Here is a 16,481-nt window from a genome sequence, read left to right as displayed (position 1 = left end):
TTTGAAATTCTTACAAATTTTTGCAAACAGATTGAAAACGAAAAAGATATTAAAATTAAAAGAATTAGGAGTGACAATGGGGGAGAATTTAAAAATCACAACTTTAACAGTTTTTGTCTAGAAAACGGTTACCATCATGAGTTCTCATGCCCTAAAACCCCCCAACAAAATGGAATTGTAGAAAGAAAAAATAGAACCTTACTTGAAGCTTCTAGAACAATGTTAAATGAGTATAACCTACCTAAATACTTTGGGGCAGAAGCCGTTAGTACAGCCTGCTATGTACAACAATAAATAAAACTCATAACAAAACTTTCTTCGAAATATTTTATAATAAACAACCAAACATAAAATACTTTAAGGTATTTGGGTGCCCAGTTTTTATCTTAAATACAAGAGAACACTTAGGAAAATTCACCTCTAAAATTGAAAATGGAATTTTTGTAGGATATTCCCTAAATAGTAGAGGCTACAGAATTTATAATAAGGTTACCTTAAAAATTGAAGAAACTACTAATGTAAAATTTAAAGAAACTAAACAAGACATAGAACCTACACAACCACCGGAGTTTGTTCCAGAAATCAACCAAACTCTAAGTCATGAAGAAGAGGAACAACATTAAGAGAATCAACCTCCTAAAACAATAAGGGTAAACCCAAATCATCCAACTGATCAAATAATTGGTGACCCAGACTTAAGAGTTCAAACCAGATCATCTTTTAGAAACCTAAGTCAAATTTCATTAATTTCAAAATTTGAACCTAAAACTGTGGATGAATCCCTACTAGACCCAGATTGGATTATAGCTATGGAAGAAGAACTAGCCCAATTTGAGCGTAATGAGGTCTGGGACCTAGTCCCACCACCTAAGAATAAGAAAATAATAGAAACAAAATGAGTATTCAGAAACAAACTAAGTGAAACTGGGGAAATTACTAGAAATAAGGCTAGGCTGGTTGCCAAAGGATTTAGTCAAGTTGAAGGACTTGACTATGACGAAACATATGCCCCAGTAGCCAGATTAGAATCCATTAGAATGTTACTAAGTTATGCAGCCCATAAGGGATTTAAACTATACCAAATGGATGTTAAGTCTGCCTTTCTTAATGGACTAATCAAAGAAGAAGTTTATGTAGGTCAGCCTCCTGGTTTTGAAAGCTTAGAACACCCTGATTATGTTTTTAAATTAAAGAAAGCCCTATATGGACTTAAACAAGCACCCAGGGCGTGGTATGAGAGACTAACATCTTACCTAACATCTAAAGGATTCAAACAAGGTCAAATTGACCCAAGCTTGTTTGTTAAATCATTAAATACAAACATATTTATTGCACAAATATACGTGGATGACATAATATTTGGCTCAACAAATTCAGAATTTTTAGAAGAATTTATTAATCTAATGGAAAAAGAATTTGAAATGAGCTTAGTGGGAAAACTAACCTATTTCTTAGGATTACAAATCAAACAGACAAATGAAGGAAACTATATTTCTCAACATAAATACACCAAAGAATTACTTAAAAAATTCGGAATGGAAAATACAAAAGAAATAAAAACACCGATGGCTGTAAACACAATTTTAGATAGTGACCCAAATGGAAAACCAATTGATTTAAAATATTATAGAAGTGCAATAGGTAGTCTACTGTACTTAACTGCAAGCCGACCTGATATTTTATTTGCAGTTAGTATGTGTGCTAGATACCAAACTTGTGCTAAGGAATCCCATTTGACACAGGTTAAAAGAATTTTTAGATATCTTAAAGGAACAACAAATGTAGGAATCTGGTATCCTAGGACAAATAATTTTGAACTAATAGGGTATTCTGACTCAGATTATGCTGGATGCAAATTAGACCGCAAAAGCACAAGTAGTGGATGTCAATTATTAAGTGCATCACTTGTTAGCTGGTTTAGTAGAAAGCAACATTGTGTTGCTCTGTCTACAACTGAGTCAGAATACATAGCTATAGGCGAATGTGTTGCACAAATATTATGGATGATGTATACTCTAAAAGATTTCAACTTAAATATCACAAATGTAAAAGTATTAATTGACAATATAAGTTCAATTAACTTAACCAAGAATCCTGTGCATCATTCAAGAACCAAACATATTGAAATTAGACACCACTTCATCAGGGATCATATTACTAAAGGCGATATTGAACTCAAGTACATTGAGTCCAAATCAAATTTAGCTGACATTTTTATAAAACCTGTCCCTGAAAGTGAATTTAGCAACTTACGACGAAAATTAGGGATGTGCTTAATAGACTAGGATCTTTCAAAAATACTTTCAAAAATGACTTTACCAAATTATAAGTCAAATTTATTTGTTTTCAAACTTTCCATTTTTAGATTTTCAAAACAAGTTTTTGCCTTAGACTAGTTTTGAATCCTTAGAAAGCATGTACCCATAGGACTAGTTTTTGAGCATCTCACCAACACCCTAGGTTTACCTTGCTTGTGTTTGATAAACATAGAAAGGGGTGAGATGCATAGGCCAACTGTCTGGACTTAAGATGCTTATTTCAGTGCATCAACATAAGTCTGGACGTTAAATACAACTCAGATATTAATCAGATTAAAGTTAATCAGTCAAGTCAAAAAACTGACTGCTTGTAATCAACTTAATCTGACTAACCATGTGAAAGCTACTATCTTCTGATAGCTAGTTAGTACCTAATTGGTTAGACAGCTGGTTAAAGTTAAATATCAAGTTCAGGGGGAGAATTAACTCAAATTTTGTGTGTTTGAAAAATGCCTTTTAAAACCTAACCTATGTTTGAACATTGATTTACAAAATTTAAATTTAACTAAGTATTTGAAAAATGTGAAAGTTTAATCTCACCCAATTTTCAAACCTGATTTGAAAAATTAACTATTTCCAAATTTAGCCTTTATCAAATTAGCCTTAAAAATTAATTTTGGCAAAATTTTATTTCTTGAAAAATTATTTAATTTTTGCTTTGTTTTGAAAAATCGAAGTTGAAAAATTTACCTTTTTGAAAAGTAGATGTCACTTAAACATAAAAAGTAAATTTGAAAAACCTATTTTGAAAATTTCCACACGCTTGAGAGTTAAACTTGATTAACCTTAAATTTATACTTTTCAAAACTCAACTTGTCTCCCCCAAGTCAACTTGACTATTTTTTGACTTGGTGTTAAAAATTGCACTTTTATCTTTCAAATTTTGAACCAAACTTAGATATCTTTCAAAATTTGATTACCTGTTACAGTAACTCTTCACTATGATTATTTACCTTTGTTCATTTTTTGATGAATGCCAAAGGGGGAGGAGGGTTAGGTGGTTAAGTTAGCTAAACCAATTTGAAAACACAAAATAACTTTAAAACCACACAAATGCATGTTGTTTCTTGTATATGCTTTCACTAACTTAACATTCCATCAAAAAGGGGGAGATTGTTGGTGCGGCTAGCACTAACGATTTAACCTAGGTTTTGATGAATGACAAATAGGTTAAGTTAGTCTTGTTGTTGTCTGACACTTTGATCGAGTGTGCAGGAGAAGTCCAGCTAGGTCGACGGGCTGACCGGATAGCTGGCGAGAAGTCCAAGCGGGTCGACGGGCTGACCGGACGCTTGGCGAGAAGTCCAGCTAGGTCGACGGGCTGACCGGATAGCTGGCGAGAAGTCCAAGCGGGTCGACGGGCTGACCGGACGCTTGGCGAGAAGTCCAGACGGGTCGACGGGCTGACCGGACGTCTGGCAGGTAAGTGAGGTAAGTCACTGGAAGGGAGTGACTGTGAGGATGCGTTCCGGGAAGGCGTCGATCCGGCTTAGATCCATTTCGGATGTCTAAGTCGAGATCGTGACTAGATTCCGGTCTCGGAAAGACGGAATCTAAGTCATACTCTCTTTATCCATCTGTTGAACTTTAACTGTGCTAACAATTTGTTTTACAGGATGTATATTTGCCTCGGACTAACTTTGTTTTGCAGGAAAAAGGAGTCTTTCTGGAACAAGGTGGTCCGGGCGCCCGGAAGGCGAATTTTATCCAGCCAAGTCGTCGCCACGTGGAGCATCTTGGTTTGAGCAGTTACGTCACACTCCAGGCGAAGGGATCCAGGCGCCCGGAACAGCATATAAAAGAAGCCCCAGGCAGGAGCTTCAGAAATCAATTTTTACTGAGAACTCTTCTACTGCTGGTCTTGCTGCTCGACGTTCAAGTGCGACGTCAACAACACTCCGACAAAAGTGCTTCTCCGGTGTTTATTTAATTTTTCTTTGTCGGTATTGCTTTATTATTACTAGTATTTCCTGTACTTATTCTGTAATCATATTTCGACTTGTTAGTGATTGCCCAACGAAAGTGGTCAAGGACCACGGGCCTTCGAGTAGGAGTCGTCACAGGCTCCGAACGAAGTAAAAACATCTGTGTCTACTTTATTTTTCCGCTGCGTTTATACTCGTCTTTTTCGAATCGATATTCACCCCCCCCCCCCTCTATCGAATCTAACAGTCCTACAGGATGCTCTAGGTATTCACTAGGGATAACTTCCCTAGATACCTTCCTAGTGACCTTGTTAGGCTTCTTAAAAGCCTTGGTCACATTTTCTAGGTCAACTCTGGGAATTTCTTCCCTTGTGACCTTCTTTGTGACTTTCTTGGACTTTTTAGAAGTCTTAGTCACTTTTGTTGCAAAAATACTCTTAGGACTAACCTTCCTAGTATTTTTGACTTGACCATTTGACCTAAACTCAGTTCCATAGCTATATGGAACCCTATGGTAAGAAATTACATCCTTCTTAGCCTTTGGTTTGTATCCCAAACCTCTATGGCCATTGGATGACTTTTGTTGTCCTAAACCTAGATTATGCTCATTTTGCCCTTTTTAGATATTTTCCATCCTTTTTAGGGTCTTTTCTAATTTATCAAGTCTTGACCTTAAGATTTGATTTTCTCTCCATAATCCCTCAACCTTGGATTTTTCACTAAAACCTTGATTTTTCTTTTTCTTAGGTAAATACCTAAAATCCTTAGGATAACTTCCTAGTTAGTTATCTACCTTCTTAGCCCTAGATGTGGTAGTCTTAGCATGGAGAGCCATATGTTTTTCTTTAATACTATTATGCTCCCTATTTTTGTAGTAAATAGCATTAAAATGATAAAAATTAAAATTAACATGTTTTTTACCATTATTTAAAGGAGTAGGCTCAACAAATGATACCTTTCGTTTTACCTTGGAGGCTCCCCCTTGACTCATGCCTCCTCCTTGAGCCTTGATCGCTTTCTTCCCCTTAAGACATTGGCTCCAATAATGTCTTTTTTGATTGCAAGAGAAGCACACAATGTGCCCCTTGCTCTTCTTTGTTCCGGGAGCGGTCTCTTTGGGCTTCACCTTGCCCTTTAGTGTCACTTGGCCCTTCTTCTTGGCCAATTTGGGGCACTTGCTCTTGTAGTGCTCATGTTCCCTACACTCAAAACATATAATATGATTTTTATTGTTAATTGGAACATTTATACCTTCATGTGTAGGGATGACACTTGATCCTCCATTTGATTTAGCTTGACTTGTGGAGGTGGAAGCTTCTTCATCATCTTCTTCTCTTGACCCGAATGTGGAGGCTTCTTCTTGCTCCGGTGTCAATGATCTACACTCCCCCTCAATCCTAGAGGTGGAGGCTTCTTCATCTTCGTCTTGTATATGGAACAAGGAGTATGCCCTCTCCTTGCCCTCTTCATTGCATTCCTTTGAAGATGAAGCTTCTTGGACTTCTTCTTCGGAAGATGAGCATCTCTCACCTTCAGAATTCTCCTCCTCTTGGTCTTGCTCCAATGAGTCACCCTCTTTGGATTTTTCTTGGATTGGTACAATGGAGGGGATCTCATGAATCTTGGCCAATTTGCTCCATAGCTCTTTGGCATCTTCAAAATCTCCAATTTGCTCTAAGATGTTGCTCGGCAATAAATTGACCAAAAGCTTGGTCACTTTGTCATTGGCCTCACATCTTTGGATTTGGTCTTGGCTCCACTTGCTCCTGTTGAGAATTTTGCCCCTTGAATTCTTTAGAGCTTCAAAGCCTTCCATTAGAACAAACCATTGCTCTATTTCCACCATTAAGAAATTCTCGATCCTTGATCTCCAAAGATCGAAGCTCATCATTGTGAATGGTGGAGGCACCCTTGTGTCGAATCCAAAACCATCTTGGAATTCCATTTGAAGTTGAGCTTGATGATGAAGTCTTTGACTTGATAGAATTTGCTCCAACTTCTACACCCTCTAGCTTTGTTGCCCCTTCCGGCAATGATTCCGGTGAAGCGCAGCCTTGCTCTGATACCACTTGCTGGGACCAAATATGTAGCTAGAGGGGGGTGAATAGCTTGGCATGATCTCGTGCTCGTCGTTGCTTGTTTCTTCAAAGATATGCAGCGGAAAATAAGAAGAAACACACACACAACGCTAACAAGAGGATTTACTTGGTATCCACCTCACAAGATGTGACTAATCCAAGGATCCACACACTCACGCACCCTCCACTAATAAAACACTCCTTTTTGGTAACTACCGAAGGCAGAGAAGCCCTACAATACTCTCACTACAATAAGAAACAAAGAGAAGCAAATACAAGGGAAAGCTTACAAGATTTGTACAATGAAACCCTAACCCTAGCTTCTTCTTCTTGTTGTACACACGCCTCTTGACTTGGAAGTCTCTCCAAGATCCTTCAAGAACTGGTGGTGAGAGTGGAAGAATGTTGTGTAGAACCTGTCGTGATCGCCTGTAGAGAAGAGAGGAAGAAGTGCACAGAAAAACGCTCGCCAACGACTTTATCCGCACCAACGGTTGAATCCCAATCGATTGGATTGAACTCAATCGATTGGGGAGGCTTTAGATCGATCAGTCGATCGATCCAGAGCACCTCTGTGCTCTCGGGAATTGCCTGGATCGATTGGTTGATCGATCCAGGGCTTATTGTGAGAATCACACCTCCCAATCGATCGACTGATTGATCGGAGGCTTCCAATCGATCGGCTGATCGATTGGGACGCTTTCTGTTCGCGCGACACTTCTCCCCAATCGATCCACCGATCGATTGGGAGAAGGCTTATCGTGGGGACTCTCTCAATCAATCGGCCGATCGATTGGGTATGAGCCAATCGATCGGTTGATAGATCCAGCCCTTGTTTTTGCCCAAAAATAAGTCCAAAGTCCCCTAAACCAACATCCGGTCAACCATGACCTGTTGGTACATCCTGCCTAGCATCCGGTCACCCTTGACCTGCTAGGACTCCCTCACCAAGTGTCTGGTCAATCCCTTTGACCCATTAGACTTTTCTCCTCGTGTCAAGTGTCCGGTCATCCTTGACCCACTTGGACTTATCTCCACCAGGTGTTCGATCAACCTTGATCCACCTGGATTTCCCGTGCCAAGTATCTGGTCAACCCCTTTGACCTACTTGGGCTTCCCAACACCAGATGTCTGATCAAACTTGATCCATCTGGATTTCCTGTATCTAGCTTCAATCACTAGGACTTTCCTTCTGCCTAGCTTCACTCACTAGAACTTCTCATTTTCCTGGCTTCACTCACCAGGATTTTCCATACTGCCTAGCTTCACTCACTAGGTCTTTCACCTGGCTTCACTCACCAGGATTTTCCAGCTGCCCGGCTTCACTCACCGGGACTTTCACCTAGCTTCACTCACTAGGATTTTCCTTCTGCCTGGCTTCACTCACCAGGACTTTTACCTAGCTTCACTCACTAGGACTTTCCACCTAGTTTCACTCACTAGGATTTTCCAGTCAAGTATCTAGTCAACCTTGACCTACTTGACTCTCCTTCATGATCTCACCACATGAATAATTGCACCTGCAATCTCCATATCTTATCTCCATGTATTGTCAAACATCGAAACTCAAACATCAAGACTCGAGTTTGAACCAATTCAAGCTCAGTCAATTAGGTCAACCTTGACCTAGAGAATATTGCACCAACACTTCGTAGCTTTCTTCTTCTGATCCTCTCCCTTTATCTATGCTCATTTCTGAGCTGGTCTCATCTTCTTCTTGATGAATTGTCGATAGAGCTAGTCCAGCGTATGCTTCAACTTCAGATTCGAAGGATGACGACTCGTCCCTCGTTGCTTTGAGGCTATGTTTGGATCGAGTTGGCTTCTTATTCTTTTCTTTACCTTTGTTCTTCAGTTTCGGGTAGTCATCTTTGATGTGCCCTTCTTCATTGTAGTTGTAGCATCGGACTGTCCTTTTATTATGTTGATGCTTTCTCGTCTGCAATCTAAATTTATTAGTCTTAATAAACTTATTTAACTTTCTTATCAATAGCGCCGCTTTAGTTTCGTCGATTAACACTTCAGAGTCAGGATCGTCCATCTCGGCTTGTAGGGCAACATTGTGATTTGACTTCTTTATTTGTTTAGGTTCTACAATTTGAGATTCATGAAGTTCAAATGTAGAAAATAAATTTTCTAGCGTACTTACCTCAAAGTCCTTAGAGATGTAGTATGCATCTACTAAGGATGCCCATTCAGAAGTTCATGGGAAGGCATTGAGCGCATACTGTATCGAGTCTCGGTTTGTTACCGTTTCTCCCAGATTGCTTAGTTGAGTTATCAGCTCCATAATTCTCACTTGGAGTTGCGCTACCTTTTCGCCATTGTTCATCCGGAGATTTGTTAGTTGAGTCTAGAGGATGTCGTGCTTTGCTAACTTCGCTTCTGAGGTGCCTTCGTGGATCTCCAGGAATTTTTCCTAGAGGTCTTTGGCGAAGTCGTAGCTTCCGATCTGACTTACCTCCTGGGGTGGCAGGATGCTGAGCAGATGGAACTCTGCCTTTCCATTGTCCATGAAATCAGCTTGCTCCTTTTTCGTCCAGTTGTATTCTTCCTTGTCTTTAGAGGTTGCAAAACCGTATTTCATAATTAAAAGAATATCAAATTCTGTTTTGAAGAATACCTCAATTCGGTGTTTCCATGTTGCGAAGTCGCCGTCGAATTTCGGAGGATAAATGCTTGCACTGGTCATCATCTTGATCTTGATGCTTTAGTCGGCGATCAGTCCTTCTGAGGCAGTCTGGCTCTGATACCACTTGTTGGTGCAGCGGGGTCGACAAGAGGGGAGTGGTGAATTGCCTGCAAAATAAAATATACCCTCCTCGTTCTTTCAACTCTTAAAATAGCAACAGTAAAATAAAAACAAAATAGCATAAAAGAAAGATAGAAGACTGAGGGATTTGACTTGGTCATAACCTAGGTGGTTGTTAATCCAAAGTGGTTGAACAGCTCAGTCAAAATCTCCTTCGTTGAAGGCGGAGAAATCTTTTACACACTGAAAGCTCTTAAGTGTTGCTAGGAATTGAATACAGAGTTGAGTGAATAATTCCTAACTCCAGGGGCCTTTATATAACTCCTGGAAATACTATCTCGAGTCTTGAGGGTGCCTCTAAAGGGGTTGAGGGTACCTCCAAAGGGATAAGCGGATAAAACTTTATCCGCTCGCAAACGGTCTATTTGACCCAGTTGAGGGTGCCCTCAAGGGCATTGGGGGCACCTCCAAAGCTATTGAGGGCTCCTTCAACATGCTGATGTTGGAGGCGCCTCCAACGACTATTGAGGGTGCCTCCAGCTTCTCTTCCTCTCTTTTTCAGCTTCCGAAATTCCGATTGCTTGGGTGATTGCAGCCAATTGAAATAGGGCTCACCCAAACTCAATTTCCGGCCTTCTCCTCGAGCAGGCTTCCACCCCGGCTTCTCATCCCTCGAACGTCGTGCACATTTTTCTCGTCCACCGGTGTACTCTTCTGCAGCTCTTTCGTCCTTTGGCCGCACCAAGCCCGTCGACTCACTTCCCTTGTCATCCATCTCGCTAGCTGCGTCTTCCGCTCGACTTCCTGCGCTTCTAAGCTCCTGCACACTTAAACACATGGATCAAAACCAAACATGACCTAACCTAAGTTGGTTGATCATATCAAAACAACCATGGGGACCAACAATCTTCCCCTTTTTGATGTACATCAACCCAAGTTCAAGTTAGGATTAAAAAACAGATAAGTAGTAATTTAAAGAAATTACTAAACTAACATTTTAAGCATAAAAAATTGCAATAATAGAATTTATAGTTTTCTAAGAAAAATATTAACTTGTTCCTATCCAAAAAAAAATTTAAAAAAATATTAACTTCCCCTAAACTTGTCCCTATTTCTCCCCCTTTAATCAAAGCAAAAATGAGGTAGAAATTTTTCAAAATAAATTCTATGTTAACAAACTCTAACCTTTAGGCAATTTAAACAAAATATTTTTGAGAAATTTCCAAAAAAACTTGTTAAAGCATTATCTAATTTCTATTTTCATGCTTTATTAGTAAGTTAATAAAATATTTTATTTCAATATTTTGGCTTCCAGGCATTAGCAAGGCACTAAGCTTTCTTAGTTATTGGAGCAATAACCACTTTCTTAGACAAAGCCTCATCAAGAAATTAACTGTTTAATTTTTCTTGCTGAAAGTGCTAACTTACAAAAATTTTAATCTAGAAAATATTTTGGAACCCAGTATATGTTCCTTCCTACTGGATTAATCAAAAACTAAGGGGGTACATAAATTCTGAGAATTTTTCTAAGTTGTCCCTGATGTTTTTTAATATAACAATTTAATTTACTATAAATTCTAAGTTTTAATTTTTTGAAATTTTTTTAAGCATGCATGATCATTTTTCAATTTCCAATTTTAAGTTTTCATTTCCTGAGTTCAGATTATCTAACAGTATTTTTAAATCAGTAATTTCTTTTTCTGATTTGACTAAGTCTTTAGTAAGTACTTTTATAAAGTGAAAAGACTGTTTAGGGGTTAGCGCACGTACCTAACTTACCTCTATTTCTGATGCTCTCCCTTCATCGTAGCTTTCTTCTTTTGATCCTCTCCCTTTATCTATGCTCATTTCTGAGCTGGTCTCATCTTCTTCTTGATGAATTGTCGATAGAGCTAGTCCAGCGTATGCATCAACTTCAGATTCGGAGGATGACGACTTGTCCCTCGTTGCTTTGAGGCTATGTTTGGATCGAGTTGGCTTCTTATTCTTTTCTTTACCTTTGTTCTTCAGTTTCGGGTAGTCATCTTTGATGTGCCCTTCTTCATTGTAGTTGTAGCATCGAACCGTCCTTTTATTGTGTTGATGCTTTCTCGTCTGTGATCTAAATTTATTAGTCTTAATAAACTTATTTAACTTTCTTACCAATAGCGTCGCTTCAGTTTCGTCGATTAACGCTTCAGAGTCAGGATCGTCCATCTCGGCTTGTAGGGTAACATTGTGATTCGAATTCTCTATTTGTTTAGGTTCTGCAATTCGAGATTCATGAAGTTCAAATGTAGAAAATAAATTTTTTAGCGTACTTATCTCAAAGTCCTTAGAGATGTAGTATGCATCTACTAAGGACACCCATTCTGAAGTTCTTGGGAAGGCATTGAGCGCATAACGTATCGAGTCTCGGTTTGTTACCGATTCTCCGAGATTGCTTAGTTGAGTTATCAGCTCCTTAATTCTCGCTTGGAGTTGCACTACCTTTTCACCATTGTTCATCCGGAGATTTGTCAGTTGAGTCTAGAGGAAGTCGCGCTTTGCTAACTTCGCTTCTGAGGTGCCTTCGTGGATCTCCAGGAATTTTTCCTAGAGATCTTTGGCGAAGTCGTAGCTTCCGATCCGACTTACCTCCTGGGGTGGCAAGATGCTGAGCAGATGGAACTCTGCCTTTCCGTTGTCCACGAAATCAGCTTGCTCCGTTTTCGTCCAGTTGTATTCTTCCTTGTCTTTAGAGGCTGCAAAACCGTATTTCATAATTAAAAGAATATCAAATTCTATTTTGAAGAATACCTCCATTCGGCGTTTCCATGTTGCGAAGTCGCCGTCGAATTTAAGGGGATGAATGCTTGTGCTGGCCTTCATCTTGATCTTGATGCTTCAGTCGGCGGTCAGCCCTTCTAAGGCAGTCTGGCTCTAATACCACTTGTTGGTGCAGCGGGGCCGACAAGAGGGGAGGGGTGAATTGCCTGCAAAATAAAATATACCCTCCTCGTTCTTTCAACTCTTAAAATAGCAACAGTAAAATAAAAACAAAATAGCAGAAAAGAAAGAAAGAAGACTCGGGATTTGACTTGGTTACAACCTAGTTGGTTTGAAATTCAAGACTATTGAACAGCTCAGTCAGAATCTCCTTCATTGAAGACAGAGAAGCCTTTTACACACTAAAAGTTCTTAAGCGTTACTAGGAATTGAATACAGAGTTCAATGAATACTTCCTAGCTCCAGGGGCCTTTATATAGCTCCTGGAAATCCAATCTCGAGTCTTAATGGTCCCTCCAAAGGGGTTGAGGGTGCCTCCAAAGGGATAACTAGATAAAACTTTATCCGCTCGCAAACAGTTTGTTTGACCTAGTTAAGGGTGCCCTCAATGTCATAGAGGGCTCCTTCAATATGTTGATGTCGGAGGCGCCTCCAACGATTATTGAGGGTGCCTCCTGGTCTTTTTCCGGCTTCTCTTCCTCTCTTTTTCAGCTTCCAAAGTTTCGATTGCTTGGGTGATTGCGGCCAACCGAAATAAGGCTCACCTGAACCCAATTTTCGGCCTTCTCCTCGAGCAGGCTTCCACCCCGGCTTCTCGTCCCTCGAACGTCGCGCACGTTCTTCTTGTCTACCGGTGTACTCTTCCGCAGCTCTTTCGTCCTTCGAATGCACTGAGCCCGTCGGCTCCCTTCCCGTGTCGTCCTTCTCGCTAGCTGCGTCTTCCGGTCGACTTTCTACGCTCCTAAACTCCTACACACTTAGACACAGGGATCAAACCAAACAGGACCTAACCTAATTGGTTGATCACATAAAAATAATCAAGGGGACCAATAATCTCTCCCATTTTGATGTGAATCAACCCAAGTTCAAGTTAGGGTAAAAAAATAGACAAGTAGTAATTTAAAGAAATTACTAAACTAACATTTTAAGCATAAAAAATTGCAATAATAGAATTTGTAATTTTCTAAGAAAAAATATTAACTTGTTCCTATCCAAATTTTTTTAAAAAAAATATTAACTTCCCCTAAACTTGTTCCTATTTCTCCCCCTTTGATCATAGCAAAAATGGGGTAGGAATTTTTTAAAATAAATTCTAAGTTAACAAAAAACTCTAACCTTTAGGCAATTTAAACAAAATATTTTTAAAAAATTTCTAAAAAAACTTGTTAAAGCATTATCTAATTTCTATTTTCATGCTTTATCAGTAAGTTAATTAAACATTTTATTTCAATATTTTGGCTTCCAGGCTGTGGCGAGGTACTAGGTCTTCTTGGTTATTGGAGCAACAACCACTTTCTTAGACAAAGTCTCATAAAGAAATTAACTGTTTAATTTTTCTTGCTGAAAGTGTTAACTTACAAAAATTTTAATCTAGAAAAGATTTTGGAACCCAGTATAGATCCTTCCTACTGGATTAATCAAAAACTTAGGGGTACATAAATTCTGAGAACTTTTCTAAGTTGTCCTGATGTTTTTTAATATACCAATTTAATTTACCATAAATTCTAAGTTTTCATTTTTGAAATTTATTTAAGCATGCATAATCATTTTTCAATTTCTAATTTTAACTTTTCATTTTCTGAGTTCAAATTATCTAACAGTATTTTTAAATCAACAATTTCTTTTTCTGATTTGACTAAGTCTTTAGTAAGTACTTTGATAAAACGAAAAGACTATTTAGGGGATAGCGCACGTACCTGACTTACCTTTATTTCTGATGCTCCCCCTTTATCGTAGCTTTCTTCTTCTGATCCTCCCCCTTCATCTATGCTCATTTCTAAGCTGGTCTCATCTTCTTCTTGATGAAATGTCGTTAGAGCTAGTCCGGTGTATGCTTCGACTTCAGATTCGGAGGATGTTGACTCGTCCCACGTTGCTTTGAGGCTATGTTTGGATCGAGTTGGCTTCTTATTCTTTTCTTTGCCTTTGTTCTTCAGTTTCGGGTAGTCATCTTTGATGTGTCCTTCTTCATTCCAGTCGTAGCATCGGACCGTCCTTTTATTGTGTTGATATTTTCTCATCTGCAATCTAAATTTATTACTCTTAATAAACTTATTTAACTTTCTTACCAATAACGTCGCTTCAGTTTCGTCGATTAACGCTTCAGAGTCGGGATCGCCCATCTCGGCTTATAGGGCGACATTGTGATTTAACTTCTCTATTTGTTTAGGTTCTATAATTCGAGATTCGTGAAGTTCAAATGTAGAAAATAAATTTTCTAGCATACTTACCTCAAAGTCCTTAGAGATGTAGTATGCATCTACTAAGGACGCCCATTCTGAAGTTCTTGGGAAGGCGTTGAGCGCATACCATATCGAGTCTCGCTTTGTTACCGTTTCTCCGATATTGCTTAGTTGAGTTATCAGCTCCTTAATTCTCTCTTGGAGTTGTGCTACCTTTTCACCGTTGTTCATCCAGAGATTTGTCAGCTGAGTCTAGAGGATGTCGCGCTTTGCTAACTTCTCTTTTGAGGTGCCTTCGTGGATCTCCAGGAATTTTTCCCAGATGTCTTTGGAGAAGTCGTAGCTTCCAATCCAACTTACCTCCTAGGGTAGCAGGATGCTGAGCAGATGGAACTCTACCTTTCCGTTGGCTACGAAATCCGCTTGCTCCTTTTTCGTCTAGTTGTATTCTTCCTTGTCTTTAGGGGCTGCAAAATCATATTTCATAATTAAAAGAACATCAAATTCTGTTTTGAAGAATACCTCCATTCGGCGTTTCCATGTTGTGAAGTCTCCGTCGAATTTCGGGGGATGAATGCTTGCACTGGCCATCGTCTTGATCTTGATGCTTCAGTCGGCAGTCAGTCCTTCTGAGGCGGTCTAGTTCTGATATCACTTGTTGGTGCAGCGGGGCCGGCAAGAGGGGAAGGGTGAATTGCCTGCAAAATAAAATATACCCTCCTCATTCTTTCAACTCTTAAAATTGCAATAGTAAAATAAAAACAAAATAGCAGAAAAGAAAGAAAGAAGACTCAAGGATTTGACTTGGTTACAACCTAGCTGGTTGTTAATCCAAGGTGGTTGAACAGATCAGTTAGAATCTCCTTCGTTGAAGGCGGAGAAGCCTTTTACACACTAAAAGCTCTTAAGCGTTGCTAGGAATTGAATACAAAGTTGAATGAATAATTCCAACCTTCAGGGGCCTTTATATAGCTCCTGAAAATCCTATCTCGAGTCTTGAGGGCGCCTCCAAAGGGGTTGAGGGTGCCTCCAAGGGGATAAGTGGATGAAACTTTATCTGCTTGCAAATGATCTGTTTGACCCAGTTGAGGGCGCCCTCAAGGGCATTGAGGGTGCCTCCAAAGCTGTTGAGGGCGCCCTCAATGCCATTGAGGGCACCTTCAACATGCTGATGTTGGAGGCGCATCCAACGACTGTTGAGGGTGCCTCCAGCTCTTTTTCCAGCTTCTCTTCCTCTCTTTTTTAGCTTCCGAAGTTTCGATTGCTTGAGTGATTGCGGCCAACCGAAATAGGGCTCACCCGAACCCAATTTTCGGCCTTCTCCTCGAGCAAGCTTCCACCCTGACTTCTCATCCCTCGAACGTCGTGCATGTTCTTCTCGTCCACCGATGTACTCTTCCACAGCTCTTTCGTCCTTCGGAAGCACTGAACTCGTCCGCTCCCTTCTCGTGTCATCCTTCTCGCTAGCTGCATCTTACGCTCGACTTCCTACGCTCCTAAGCTCCTGCACACTTAGACACAGGGATCAAAACCAAATAGGACCTAACCTAACTTGATTGATCTATATAATAATATTAAATATATAATTGAATAAAAATAAGAAAAAAAATATAAGATTAATATATTATATACATAATGTGTAACATGTAAAAAATATATATAATAACTAAGAAACTATTATATTATTTGAATTATATATTATTATGTATATGTGATATATATATATGAAATTTAATTCGATATCAAATTGATGACTTAGTATGCATATAAAATTTTATATAATCATAGGTATATGTTTCTATTTTAGACTTAGTATTAAGTTTTATAAAAATAATATAAATGACTTAGCATTTATAAATCTATAACTTATGAATTTTATATACGTGGATATATATGGAATTATATAATCATGGATATAGGTTTTTATTTTAGACTTAGTATTAAGTTTTATAAAAATAATATAAATGACTTAGCATTTATAAATCTATAACTTATGAATTTTATATATGTGGATATATATGGAATTATATAATCATGGATATAGGTTTCTATTTAGACTTAGCATTAAGTTTTATAAAAATAATATATGGGACTTAGCATTTATAAAATATATCTAGTATTAAATAAAAGTATACGAACTTATATGTGACTCACGTATATATAACTAAGAACTACAATATTATCACATACAAATTATATATGTATATATAAAATTCAGATAATTATGAATATGGATAAAGTAAAGGGATAAAGGTTTA

Source organism: Zingiber officinale, chromosome 9A (genome assembly GCF_018446385.1).
Source record: "Zingiber officinale cultivar Zhangliang chromosome 9A, Zo_v1.1, whole genome shotgun sequence".
In the NCBI taxonomy this organism is placed as follows: domain Eukaryota; kingdom Viridiplantae; phylum Streptophyta; class Magnoliopsida; order Zingiberales; family Zingiberaceae; genus Zingiber; species Zingiber officinale.
Note: the sequence above shows the minus strand (reverse complement) of the source record.